The 15244-nt window shown below is 38.5% G+C and overlaps 1 non-coding gene across 1 annotated transcript; it reads right to left on the reverse strand.

The window, feature by feature from the left end:
• Window positions 1-13585: 13585 nt before the first annotated feature.
• On the reverse strand, window positions 13586-13693 carry LOC130978632 (small nucleolar RNA R71). The gene has a single exon (XR_009086253.1). It is a non-coding gene; the product is annotated as a small nucleolar RNA R71 (small nucleolar RNA).
• Window positions 13694-15244: the final 1551 nt, after the last annotated feature.

The following is a 15244-nucleotide window of genomic DNA, read 5'->3' on the forward strand; positions in this document are numbered from 1 at the left end:
CAAAACTTCAAAAGGAGGACAAAAACAAGAAATTTAAGAAGAAGGAGAAAGCATACATATCATGGGAGAACGAGGATGAATCCGACTCCGATGACAACGAGGTTGCAAATCTTTGCTTAATGGCAAGCGAAGAAAAGGTTAGTGATGACAACCCCACTTCTTTTAATTTACAAGATGAATATGATGCCTTACTTGAGGTGTACACAAAACTTACCCAAGATTATTCTCTCCTAAAGAAAAAGAATATGGAACTTTTAAAACAAAATGAGATGTTGAAAAACGAGAATATCAATCTTGGAAAAGATAAGTGTAGCACAAGTAGTGATCCATACAAATCTTGTAAAATGCATGAAAATGAAATTACAAATCTTAAGAACACTTTAGCTAAGTTCAATGAATCTTCAAAGAACTTAGATAAAATGTTGAAAAACCAAAAGCATGTTCATAATAAGGAAGGCTTGGGTTTTGAAAAAGGAAAACTTAAAAATGCTAAAACTCCTATTAGGCAACCGCAAGCCCAAAAGGTAAGCATGCCTAAAAGGAATGAAGCCTTTAAACATCCTCCTCAACATGCTTCATTTAGAAATTATAATCACAATGTATATAGATCAAAAGATGTTGCATTTAGGAAACAACCTAGGCAACCATTTAGAAACATGCATAGGATGCATAATCCAAATGTCATATGTCATTATTGTAATAAAGTAGGTCATATAGCACCCGTATGCTTTACTAGAATTAAACATATAAACTTTCGTAGTCAAGATACGAGATGGGCACCTTATGGGCATTATGCTCATACTAACCATCAAGGACCCAAATTCACTTGGGTACCTAAAACCAAATTTTAATTATTTTGTAGGTACGTGTTGGAGCTAAGGATACAAATTGGTATGTTGATAGTGGATGCTCCAAACACATGACCGGCGATGAATCAAAGTTCACCGCAATAGAGCCTACAAACGGAGGAAACGTGATCTATGGAGACAACAACACCGGCAAAGTAATCGGCGTTGGAAAAGTTTATGAGTTGATGAATGAGTGATTAATCTTGAGGTAGATTGAAGAATTTGAAGATTATAAACAATGGAGGATCAACAAATTGAAGCTTATAATGGTTTAAGTGAGTATATACATGTTGGAACTCAAAGGATTGAAGAAAGAACCACCAAAGGATGAAAATTTGGTGATTTTGGGCAAAATGATGCATGCTGCATCGATGCAACCAAGCTTTGCATCGATGCAAACACGACCAAATTACACAAAAACAAGTGAATTTGGCATTTTTGAGCAACAAAACCCCATTTTTGAGCAAAGTCACTTTTCATTACTTTATGCTTATTTGATTATATGAATTGTTAAACTAACTCCTAGTAAGTTAAGGATTTCTATTATGGTTTAAATACTTTGATATTTCCTTCATAATTTTGTTTAATGATTAATGCTTGTATGCTTGTTTGGTGAATAACTCAAAATAGGCTTGGTACCCCTATTTTAAGTTAATATGCATGTCTTGATATATTTTAGGGGGAATTATGCATGCTTATTATATAAAAAGAGGAAATCAAATTCTTTTGAAAGGGGGAATATCTCATCCTTGAGATTAATAGAGAAATTAAACTTAAAAAAAAATTCATTGTTTTATGTATGCTTCTATGACACATTTTAAACTCCCTTCTTTTTGATAATGTCAAAAGGGGGAAGAAAAGTTTGAGGATATTTGAAGTTTTGAACTTTTGAAAAAGGAAGAGAAGTTTGAGGATTTGAAAAGAAGAAATAAGTTTGCAAAACAATGATTTCAAAAAGACTTCCGCTAAGCAAAAACTTTGATATCTAAATCGTTTTCTTTGATAAACGCCCTTTAAAAGAACAAATGCACATATTTAAGGGGAACTCCTGCAAAATTTTTTTTGTGAAGTCTTCTCCAAAGCTTTCTATAAAACAAAGTGCATTATTGTTACTTTCAAAATCATTTATAAATACATATCCTCAAAATTGGTTTGTCATTATCAAAAAGGGGGAAATTGTAAATCATGTTGCTTGTATGCGAAGTTTGTATTCGTAGGTTTTGATGAATGACAAACCAAACAAACGACATGAAAGACAAACCAACAAACAACTTGAATGAACAAGCATGATTGAAAGATCAACCAACATTCAACGTTGAGGAATGAAGAATTGAAAGCAACACAACAACAACAAGAAACTCAAGTCCACAACATTTGAAGACAAGTATAGTGTCTTAGGACTTAGGTAACTTCTTGTTAAGAACCAATTGCTAAATCTCTCAACACACACTCACAAAATGTTTTGATGCACATCTTGCAATTCGATGCTAGCCAAATGGTTTAAAAACTTGTTTTCAAAGGTACAAAAGCATAGGAATTGACTCCAACAAGTTTGAGATCAATCCTAAGCATTTTGAAGTGATTTTAAGCCATTCTTTAAGGTTTGCATCGATGCACACTCATCTTGCATCGATGCAAAGCATGCAACGACTTGTTGCATCGATGCAAAGATGTTTGCATCGATGCAACCTAGCTGAAAATTCAAATTTCAGCATCAAAGACACATTTGCATCGATGCAAAGTGTTATGCATCGATGCAAATAATTCAAAAACATAAAAACGGCTAGTTTTGACATAAATGCTCCATCCCATTAATTCCCCAACGTTTCTAAGGTTTGGGGAATCTATAAATGGATGGATTGAAGCCTTATTTCAAAATCTTGAGTATTTGGAAACTATCTTGTTCATATTCTTTCATTCTACACATTTTTAAAGTAATATAATACACAATTTGAGAGAGCAATATCAATTGGTTCAATAGTGCTAAACTTGTAATCATACACTCTTCTAGAGAGTACTCATTTCATCTCAACAATTCTCTGAGAATTGTTTTCTTGTACACCTTGTAAATTGGAGTGTGATCTCCAAGGTTGAGTCAAGAGTTATAAACACTATAGTCGGTGAGGATACCAAAGAGGTATACTAAGTACTCAAGGCAAATCTTAGAGAAGGTATCTCTAAGTGGAGTGGGTTAGTATACGAGTGGTGATCATATACCGTGAGGTGTTAGAAACTAAGGACTCGGATTGTAAAAGGTTTTGCGCGAGCACCTTGAAACTTGGCAATAGTGGAACTTCTCAATTGCGATTGAGAAAGAAAGTGGACGTAGGACAAGGATTGTGCCGAACCACTCTAAATAGCGTTTGCATCTCTCCAAACTCATCTCTTCAATATTATTGTCTTTTACCTTTAAGCAAATAAATTGTGATCGTAAAGTAGCTTCGTAAGTACTTAAGGAGTGGCTTAAGTCCGATTGGTGAAAAGCTTGATCAATTTATTTGAGTTGGTGTCTATTGGAAAGTAAAAGCTCCTTATAAATGCTTAGCAATTGAGTTAAGCTCTTGGAAAAATACTAGTACAATAACGCTTTTGTATATTGTCTTTAACTTTCGCAAAAAGATTCATTGTTGTTGCATTACTCAATTCACCCCCCCTCTTGAGTAATTGTGCATAGGTTCTACAGTACATCTCTACCGCAGCCTGTCTGGGAAGCAACATCATAATACGGGCGTCCCCGCATAATATTCACAAGCATCGCTCGAAGGCTCATATTTCACATATAGCCATACTTTTCATCACTTAGCAATCATCTTCATCATCTTTCCACAATCATAAATCAAGCATCACAACATCACAGTGAGCTCATTTTACAATTCTCTGCTTACTCTGTAAGGTCAAGCACACTGCTATATAGCTTTTAATTCCTTTTCTTTCCAACATGTATGAAAGTTTCTAAAACCTCTTTCATTACCATACATACCTCAATACTTTCTCTTGAACTCTTCCTTAGGTGTTTAATAAAGAGAATTAAGGAATTCTGAACTCAAAACTGCCTTCCTGAGGCTTTTAGGAAAAACTGTCTTTTTATCAATATTTTATTATTATTAATAAAATAATATTATTAATAAAATAATATTAACAATAAAATAATATTTTAATATTTTAATATTAAAATAATAATATTTTATTCAACTTTCAAAAATTACATTTTGACCCCTGAACTTTTTGAAAATTGCATTTTGACCCCTTAACTTTTAATATTTGCACTTTGGCCCCTTAACTTTTCTTTAATTAACTTTCAACCCCAAACTTTTTAATAATTATAATTTGACCCCAAAATCATCAAAACCAACGTTTTTCTTGTCCTTCAAAGACCAAAAATATTTTTCCAAAAGTTCATCAGATTTCAGCTTGATTTTCAACTAGTTTTTCAATCTTTTCGGTAACCGATTTTTACCTGATTTTGACCAAGCCAAAGAGCAACGTTTCAGCCATCAAATACACATCAAAAACACATCAAATATCATGAATTTCATGGCTGAAAAGCCACGTTTTCCAGCAGCGACAACAACAACTTCAGAACCATCAAAAACTTGATTTTTAAGCATTAAACAACAAGATCTCATGATCAAACCATCACACAAACACTCAAAATCAAGCCTCAAGCAACTAGATATGATTTAACACTTCAAGAACACAACCAATCATTGATTAATTTACCAAACCTTACCTCCTTTGCAGCTGCCAAGAATTGAACCAAGAACAAGCTTCCAAAAGCACTTTTACGCCTATTTTAACATCAAAAACAACTTTAGAACCATATGAACCATGAAGGCTGAAGCTTCATGATAGTGAAAAGTAGGTTTTCCTCACCTCGAAGCAGCTAGAAATCATGTTTTCTTAGAGCCTGTGGTGATTGAACAAGAGATCTTAAGAGAAAACCTGAAGAAAATATCATCAGCTTGAGTTCCCACCATGGATGAAACTTCAAGGAGGAGGAGCAGCCATCATGCCTTGATTTACTCCATGAAAATTGATATAGAAATGAAGAGGAGGAAGAGGTGATCATTTTGGCCGGATTAGATTTTTGATAGGGTTTTAGTTTAAAAAAGAACGGAGAAAGAAGCTTAGGTGTTCATGGAAGTTTTCATGGAAGTTCTTCCATTTCTCTCTCAATAATTTCGAATTCTAACTTGTTTAGAAAGTAAAAATGATAGTAATGATGATACATGGGAGAACGTGGGGTTTGGATAAGCATTATCCTAAATTTTGGTGTAAAAATATCTCAAGAAAGGATAATTACGGAAGCTAGATGTATTAGAACACAAGTATTTCTTACTTTCTCCTTAAGAAAGCTTTGCTTGGAGAGCAAGAAAGGAAACATGTGGTGGCTAACTCTGGGAGAGCCACGTGTCATAGGGTGCTGACTCATCAGAGTTTATAATAAAATATCATTTTGAAGATAATTACTAAAACTAGATACATCAGATTACACTACTAAAGGATAAGCATGAGTGTTAATAGTATAAATGATACTAGTAACATGATAATCATGAAAATAAAAGATATATGATGAAGCATTAGCATTGCTAAGTTCATCTAAGAATGCCGGTATTATCCATTACCGGTAGATTTCTAGCTCAGTTATTATATTACTAAACATAGATCAACATTAACCACATCAGATAAAATAATAATATAATATTCTAAATAAAATAATAATATATGAATATTATATTAATATAATTTTTCTTTCGAAATTCGAGACTGGCTCGTCACATAGAGACTAACCACAGAAATCAGAATTTTGAAATTCGGACCCGAAGTGGTTCAAAAATGCAACTTTTCGCGACGTGCCTGCTTAAATTAGGAGAGGTGTCTAGTGCAGTCAAGCTGCTGACTCAGCAGCTTGATGACATAGCACCTGTGCAGTGGAGGTGCTTATATGTACTAAAATTCCTAAAAATCCCATAAAAATTCCGTTTGATCCCGAAAAAACGTCGTTCCTTTGAGGCTAAAGGCTAGGCCGTTACATTCTACCCTCCTAAAAGAAAATTTTGCCCTCAAAATTTTAATTACCTCTAAAGAGAAACAGATAGTCTTTCCTCATCTTGTCTTCTAGTTCCCATTTGTACTCTTCAATACTAGTTTGTTCCCACACCACCTTAAACAATGGTACTGTTTTCCTTTTCAGCTGTTTGTCACTTCGTTCCACAATTCTGGCTGGTAAAGTTTGATATGTTAAGTCGGCTCGTAGCTGAGCTATCTTTGGTTGTAAAATGTGGCTTTTGTAGGGATTATATTTCTTGAGTTGTGTAACAGGAAAAATATCGTGAAGGTTTGACAAATAAGAAAGGAGGGCTATTTGGTATGCTACTGGATCGACTCTTTTAAGAACTTGAAAAGTACCTAAGTATCGTGGACTCAATTTCTTAGTTCTAAGAGCTCTACCTATCCCAATTGTAGGTGTCGCTCTTAAGAAAATATGGTCACCGTTACTAAACCCTAAGAGCCTATGCCTAATATCTGCATAGCTCTTCTGTCGACTTTGAGCAGTTTGATTCTCTTCTCGAATGAGCTTAATCCATTCAGCAGTCTCTTGTACTAATTCTGGCCCCAAAATCCTACCTTCATCCTTGTCATATCAGCATAATGGTGACTGACACTTTCTTTCATAGAAGGTTTCATACGGTGCCATTTTGATGCTTTGTTGATAACTATTATAATAAGCAAACTCAACCAACAGCAAATATTTGTCCTTGTTACCTTGTTGATCTTTCACCCAAGATTTCAACATATCTTTCAAAGTACGAATCGTTCGTTCTATCTACTCATCAGTCTGTATGTGATATGTTGTACTAAAATGCAGCTTTGTCTCTCTTATTCCTAATTTTAAGCTTTCAAAGACTGAGATCATCTCTTCTTCCTGATCATCATCAGGGATATGCCCAAACTCTTTCGACTCAAAGCATCTGCGACTACATTTGCCTTTCCAGGATGATAGCTTAACTTAAAGTCATAATCTTTTAGGAATTCTGTTCATACCCTAGGTCGAGCTGTCCGACCCGGGATGTTCTACAGATAAAGCGACCGACCTCTTCAGGTCAGGACAACCCGACCTCTTCTCAAAGATCTCGGCCAAAGTCACAGGAAAGCCCAAACAAAGGGCCCAAATAGAGGAACACGTCCCAAATCCAAGGGCAGCCCAAGCCCCTAGAGATAAAAAGGCGGTTCCCTTAAAGATGACCTCACTTAAAGATAAGATAAAGATAAGATAAGATAACTAACTTATCTTATCCACAGAAGGTCACATCTCACCATTATAAATACACTGGAGCACCCAGGTATAACTCATACTCTGATTCCACTCAATACCTGCTTAATACCCTTGCTAACTTAAGCATCGGAGTCCCTTGCAGGTACCCCCCACCCTCCGGGGACGAAGGATCAGCTCCACCGCCAAGTCCAACAAGTCGGACACACCAGCTTCGGCCGCCGTACACCTACCGGACACGTCGGCTACGACCAGCCCAGAAGATCTCATCCGAGATCGACCTACAATTTCAGGTAATCCTCGAAACATTGGCGCCGTTGCCGGGGAACCTGGAAGTCATCCCATTAACATGTCGGATGACCATGACAACGACCACGATTCAGGTTTGGAAGACAGAACGCCGCATAAAAACGCGGACACAATACTCAAAGATACTCCAGAAACCAACGGAGACAAAAATTCATCAAATCCAGAAATAATAGAAGTACTTCAAAATCAATTGGAGCAACTTGAGAAAGAAGCACAACATCAACGTGAAAAAGAAGAAGATCTACGCCGGGAAATAAGGCGACGTCGAGAATTAGAAGATAAGCTCATAAAACTCGAAGCTGATCTCAAAACTAAAGCCACTCGACCATCCACGGAGGATAGTTCTCAAAAAGATCAAGATCCATTTACTAGAGAAATTATGAAAACCAAAATTCCAAAGGATTTCAAGCTTCCGGATATGGCTCCATATGACGGTACCTCCGACCCCAACCATCATCTCAGCAACTTCAGAAGTAGAATGTACCTCACCGATGCTTCAGATGCAGTTCGTTGCAAAGCCTTTCCAACAACTCTCACCAAGACAGCCATTAAATGGTTCGACAACCTACCTCCAAAATCCATCTCGAGTTTCGACGACCTGGCCAAGAAGTTCCTGGCCCGATTCTCCATACAAAAGGATAAAGCCAAACACGCGCCTAGCCTACTAGGGATCAAGCAAGGAGATCGAGAAAATCTTCGCAACTACATGGAGAGATTCAACAAAACATGCATGGACATACAAAATCTGCCAACAGAAGCTGCCATCATGGGCCTTATAAATGGCCTGCGAGAAGGACCATTCAGCCAATCTATATCAAAAAGATACCCGACATCCCTAGATGAAGTACAAGAGCGAGCGCAGAAGTACATTAACATGGAGGAAAATTCTCGACTTGGCGAAACCTCAAGGTCCGATTCTGCCAACCGAGATAAAGAATCCAAGAAAAAGGAAGATCGCTCCAGAGAGAAAATCAAGAAATATCACAACTACACCCCTCTTAGGGTATCCTTGGTAGACGTTTACAAAGAAGTCTGCCATACGAAAAAAATCCCCCCAGCTCGGCCAATTAAAGGCAAAAGAGGAGGGGGAAATCGGAATGAGTACTGTGAATATCACCGACTTCGAGGACATTCCACCAACGAATGTTTCGACTTGAAAAACGTCATAGAAAAATTAGTTCGAGAAGGAAAGTTAGATCGGTTCTTGGCCAACCGGGACGAAGAACCAAGGAAAAGATGGAGGGATGAGGACGTCGGACGATCTGAACGATCGCCTCGCACACCAGAAAGGCATGTCCACGTGATACACAGCGGATTTGCTAGGGGAGGAATCTCCAAATCATCCCGCAAACGACACCTCAAAGAGGTATACCATGTCGAAGGACAGAAGGAGACACCAGACATCCCGGCAATCACGTTTACTAAAGAAGATGCATCCGAAGTCATCTCGGGACATGACGACCCCATGGTCATCACGGTCATATTGGCAAACGCCAACCTCCACCGCACACTAATCGACCAGGGAAGCTCCGCCGACATCTTATTCAAAACTGCCTTTGACAAACTCGGCCTAGAAGAAAAAGAGCTAAGAGCATACCCAAACAGTCTGTTCGGATTGGGAGATGTCCCTGTTCAACCACTGGGATACGTATCGCTGCATACAACCTTCGGAAAGGGGAACCAATCCAAAACACTCAAGATAGACTACATCGTGGTCGACGTAAGCTCAGCCTACAATGCCTTAATAGGTCGGACAACGTTAAATCAACTCGGTGCAATAGTTTCAACTCCACATCTGTGTAGGAAATTCCCAACTGCGGAAGGGATAGCTACGATAAAGGCAGATCAAAAGATGGCATGTCGCTGTTATAACGAAAGCCTAAACCTCCGAGGTGAAGGAGGAGAGTTCCACACAATCGAGCTCGGTGGAGTTCAGAGACGAGAAGAACTCCGACCACAACCCGAAGGAGAAATAGAAAGAATCCAGATCGGAGATACCTCGGATAAAACAACTAATATTGGCACGATCCTAAAAGGAGACATAAAGGAATCACTAATACGGTTCCTACGAGATAATGTTGATCTCTTCGCATGGAAAGCCGCCGACATGCCAGGTATTGATCCCGAACTAATGAGCCACAAATTGGCAGTCTATCCGGGATCCCGACCGGTACAACAAAGACGGAGAAAACTTGGACCAGAACGAGCTCAGGCTGTAGAAGAACAAGTACAAGCACTACTTGAGGCCGGGTTCATGATGAGCGGATAATTTGTATACTTTTTGGCATTGTTTTTAGTATGTTTTTGATATCTTTTAGTTAGATTTTAGTACATTTTTATTAGTTTTTATTTAAAATTCACTTTTCTGGACTTTACTATGAGTTTGTGTGTTTTTCTGTGATTTCAGGTATTTTCTGGCTGAAATTGAGGGACCTGAGCAAAAATCTGATTCAGAGACCAAAAAGGACTGCAGATGCTGTTGGATTCTGACCTCCCTGCACTCGAAGTGGATTTTCTGGAGCTACAGAAGCCCAATTGGCGCGCTCTCAACGGCGTTGGAAAGTAGACATCCAGGGCTTTCCAGCAATATATAATAGTCCATACTTTGTCCAAGATTTGATGGCCCAAACCCGCGAAGCAATCCGGCCTCAGGAATTCCAGCGTTAAACGCCGGAACAGGAATAAAAGTTGGAGTTAAACGCCCAAACTGGCATGGGAGCTGGCGTTTAACTCCAGAAAAGGTCTCTACACGAATTTCCTTGATTGCTCAGCCCAAGCACACACCAAGTGGGCCCGGAAGTGGATTTTTATGTCATTTACTCATTTCTGTACACCTTAGGTTACTAGTTTACTATTAATAGGACCTTTTACTATTGTATTAGTAGACTTTGGTAGCTATCTTCACTTTTATGCTATCTTAGATCTTTGGGAGGCTGGCCTCACGGCCATGCCTAGACCTTGTTCTTATGTATTTTCAACGGTGGAGTTTCTACACACCATAGATTAAGGTGTGGAGCTCTGCTGTACCTCGAGTATTAATGCAATTACTATTGTTCTTCTATTCAATTCCGCTTGTTCTTTGTCCAAGATATCACTTGTTCTTCAACTTGATGAATGTAATGATCCGTGACACTCATCATCATTCTCACTCATGAACAAAGTGACTGACAACCACTCTTGTTCTACAAGCATCTGAGGCTTAGTGAATATCTCTTGGATTCTTTAACCGGAATCTTCGTGGTATAGGCAGGACCTGATGGCGGCATTCAAGAGAATCCGGAAGGTCTAAACCTTGTCTGTGGTATTCTGAGTAGGATTCAATGATTGAATGACTGTGACGTGCTTCAAACCCTGAGGGCGGGGCGTTAGTGACAGACGCAAAAGAATCACTGGATTCTATTCCGGCCTGATTGAGAACCGACAGATGAATTCCGCTATGACCGTGACAGGGGCATATGCAATCGCTTTCACTGAGAGGATGGGAGGTAGCTGCTGACAACAGTGAGACCCTATACGAGCTTGCCATGGAAAGGAGTAAGAAAGGATTGGATGAAGGCTGTAGGAAAGCAGAGAGACGGAAGGGAAGGCATCTTCATACACTTGTCTGAAGCTCATACACCAATGATATACATAAGTATCACTATCTTTATCTTCTATGTTATTTTCGTTCATCACCATATATATCTGAGTTTGCCTGACTAAGATTTACAAGATGACCATAGCTTGCTTCATTACTAACAATCTCCGTGGGATCGACCCTTACTCACGTAAGGTTTTACTTGGACGACCCAGTGCACTTGCTGGTTAGTTGTGCGAAGTTGTGTAATGCCATGGTATTGAGCGCACCAAGTTTTTGGAGCCATTACCAGGGATTATGAGAGTTGTGAAAAAGTATAGTTCACAATTTCGCCGACCAAGTTTTTGGCGCCGTTGCCGGGGATTGTTCATGTTTTGAGCAAGCTTTTGGTAACATCAGAGCCAAGATCCGGCAACAACATCAAATTTTTGGTGTTATTGCCCGGGATTGTTTAGGCTGGACAACTGACGGTTCATCTTGTTGCTTAGATTAGGTATTTTTTTTCGAAATTCTTGAAGGTGAATTCTAGAGTTTCATGATGATTTGTTGAAATCTGGCTGGCTGAGAAGCCATGTCTAATCTGATTGGACCGAGGTTTCAACTTATCACCACAAGAGCTTGTTGATTTCGTATCAATCTTGCTGTTGGAGCAGTGATTTGCTAAGGCTTGGCTGACCTTGGTCATGTCTAGTGTTTTGGACCGAAGCTTCTTTGAAAGCTTGGCTGGCTGTGAAGCCATGTCTAATTCCTGGACCGGAGTCTTAGACTAGCATTGCACTGATTCCTAGAATTCTCATTAAGAATTTTGATGTTTTCACTTAAATTTTCGAAAATCACAAAAAAAATTACAAAACCATAAAAATCCAAAAATATTTCTTGTTTGAGTCTAGAGTCTCATCTTAAGTTTGGTGTCAAATGCATGTCTTTGTTATATTTTTCGAATCCATGCATATATTTTGTGTTCTAATCTTTGAATTCTATTGACTTGAAGTATTTTTTTTTTTTGTGTCTCATATGCATTCTCATATTGTTAGTGTCAGTAGTACACAAACTGCTAAGTTTGGTGTCTTGCATGCATTGTTATTTGATTCTGTTGCATTTTGATTATTAAAAATCCAAAAATATTTTTAATTTGTCTTTTCAAGTCAATGATACAAAGAATTGAAGATTTAGAACATACTGCAGAGGAATTATACAGAAAAAGCTGAGCATTCAAAAATGCCCAGTGAAGAAGGCAGACTGGCGTTTAAACGCCAGCCAGGGTACCTGGTTGGGCGTTTAACGCCCAAAGAGGTAGCATTTTGGGCGTTAAACGCCAGAATGTATACCATTCTGGGCGTTTAACGCCAGGATGGTGCTAGGGAGAAGATTTTGTTTTCAAATCAATTTTTTTCAAATTTTTCAAAATCAAATCTTTTTCAAATCAAATCTTTTCAATCAAATGTTTTCAAAATCAATTTCTTTCCTTTTTAAAAGATACTTACTAACAATTAATGATTTGATTGAACATCTCAAATTTGTTACCTTTTCTGTTGAGAAAGGTTTTTAATGTTTGAATCATATCTTTTCTTGTTAGGCAAGTCATCAATTTTTAAAATCATATCTTTTCAAATTGTTTTTAAAATCATATCTTTTCAAATAGTTTTCAAATATATCTTCTCAATCACATTTTTTTTCATATCTTCTTAACCACATCTTTTCAAAATAACTTTCAATCAAATCTTCTAATTTCTAATTTCAAATTCTTTTTCAAAAATCACTTAATTTCTTTTCCACTTTTATTTCGAAAATTAATTAATGTTTTTCAAAATAATTTCAAAATTTTTCACTTGATTTTCGAAAATAAACTTCCCTCCTTCCCACATCCTTCTATTTATGGAGTACCACTCCTTCTAAATGCACAATTCGAACCTTATCTAATTAAAGTTCGAATTCATCTTCTCCTTCTTCTTTCTATTTCTCTTTTCCTCTGACATTTCAAGGAATCTCTATACTGTGACATAGAGGACTCCACATTTCTTGTTCTCTTCTCTATCATATGAGCAGGAGCAGAGACAAAGGCATTCTTGTTGAAGCTGACCCTGAACCCGAGAGAACCTTGAAGAGAAAGCTAAGAGAAGCCAAAGCACAACTCTCTTTAGAGGACCTGACCGAATTCTTCAAGGAAGAAAACATGGCAGCAGAAAACAACAACAATGCAAACAATGCAAGGAAGGTGCTGGGTGACTTTACTGCACCTACTCCTGATTTTTATGGGAGAAGCATCTCTATCCCTGCCATTGGAGCAAACAACTTTGAGCTTAAGCCTCAATTAGTTTCTCTAATGCAACAGAATTGCAAGTTCCATGGACTTCCAATGGAAGATCCTCATCAGTTTTTAGCTGAATTCTTGCAAATCTGTGACACAGTCAAGACTAATGGGGTTGACCTGAAGTCTATAGACTGATGCTATTCCCTTTTGCTGTAAGAGACAGAGCTAGAATATGGTTGGACTCTCAACCTAAAGAAAGCCTGGACTCATGGGAAAAGCTAGTCAATGCCTTCTTGGCAAAATTCTTTCCACCACAAAGATGGAGTAAGCTTAGAGTGGAAGTCCAAACCTTTAGACAAAAGGATGGAGAATCCCTCTATGAAGCTTGGGAAAGATACAAACAATTAATCAGAAAATGTCCTTCTGACATGCTTTCTGAATGGAGCATCATAGGTATTTTCTATGATGGTCTCTCTGAACTATCTAAGATGTCCTTGGATAGCTCTGCAGGAGGATCTCTTCATCTGAAGAAGACGCCTACTGAAGCTCAAGAACTGATTGAAATGGTTGCAAATAACCAATTCATGTACACTTCTGAAAGAAATCCTGTGAACAATGGGACTAGTCAGAAGAAAGGAGTTCTTGATATTGACACTCTGAATGCCATTTTGGCCCAGAATAAATATTGACTCAACAAGTCAATTTGATTTCTCAAAGTCTGTCTGGAATGCAAGATGCACCAAACAGTACTAAGGAAGCTTCATCTGAGGAAGAAGCTTATGATCCTGAGAACCCTTCCATGGAAGAGGTAAATTACCTAGGAGAACCCTATGGTAACACCTATAATTCTTCATGGAGAAATCACCCAAATCTTTCATGGAAGAATCACGAGAGACCTCAACAAGGTTTCAATAACAATGGTGGAAGAAACAGGTTTAACAATGGCAAGCCTTTTCCATCATCTTCTCAGCAACAGACAGAGAGCTCTAAGCAGAATAATTCTGACTTAGCAACCATGGTCTCTGATCTGATCAAAACCACTCAAAGTTTCATGACTGAAACTAGATCTTCCATTAGGAATTTGGAAGGACAAGTGGGTCAGCTGAGCAAGAAAATTACTGAACTTCCTCCAAGCACTCTCCCAAGTAACACTGAAGAAAATCCAAAAGGAGAGTGCAAAGCCATAAACATGGCCGAATTCTGGGAGGAAGAAGAGGCAGTGAACGCCACTGAGGAAGGCCTCACTGGACGTCCACTGGCCTCTAATGAGTTCCCCAATGAGGAACCTTGGGAATCTGAGGCTCAGACTGAGACCATAGAGATTCCCTTAGACTTACTACTGCCTTTCATGAGCTCTGATGAGTATTCTTCCTCTGAAGAGGATGAGTATGTCACTGAGGAGCAAGTTGCTAAATACCTTGGAGCAATCATGAAGCTAAATGACAAGTTATTTGGAAATGAGACTTGGGAGGATGAACCTCCTTTGCTCACCAAAGAACAGGATGACTTGTCTAGGCAGAAACTGCCTCAAAAGAGGCAGGATCCTGGGAAGTTTTCTATACCTTGTACCATAGGCACCATGACCTTCAAGAAGGCCTTGTGTGACTTAGGGTCAAGTGTGAACCTCATGCCCCTCTCTGTAATGGAGAAATTAGGGATCTTTGAGGTGCAAGCTGCAAAGATCTCACTAGAGATGGCGGACAACTCAAGAAAACAAGCCCATGGACTTGTAGAGGATGTTCTGGTTAAAGTTGAAGACCATTACATTCCTACTGATTTCATAGTCCTAGAGACTGGGAAGTGCATGGATGAATCCATCATCCTTGGCAGACCCTTCCTAGCCACAGCAAAGGCTGTGATTGATGTTGATAGAGGAGAGTTGATCATTCAAGTGAATGAAGAATCCATGGTGTTTAAGGCCCAAGGATATCCCTCTGTCATCATGGAGAAGAAGCATGAAGAGCTTCTCTCAAAACAGAGCCAAG

This window comes from Arachis stenosperma, chromosome 4 (genome assembly GCF_014773155.1).
Source record: "Arachis stenosperma cultivar V10309 chromosome 4, arast.V10309.gnm1.PFL2, whole genome shotgun sequence".
Lineage (NCBI taxonomy): Eukaryota > Viridiplantae > Streptophyta > Magnoliopsida > Fabales > Fabaceae > Arachis > Arachis stenosperma.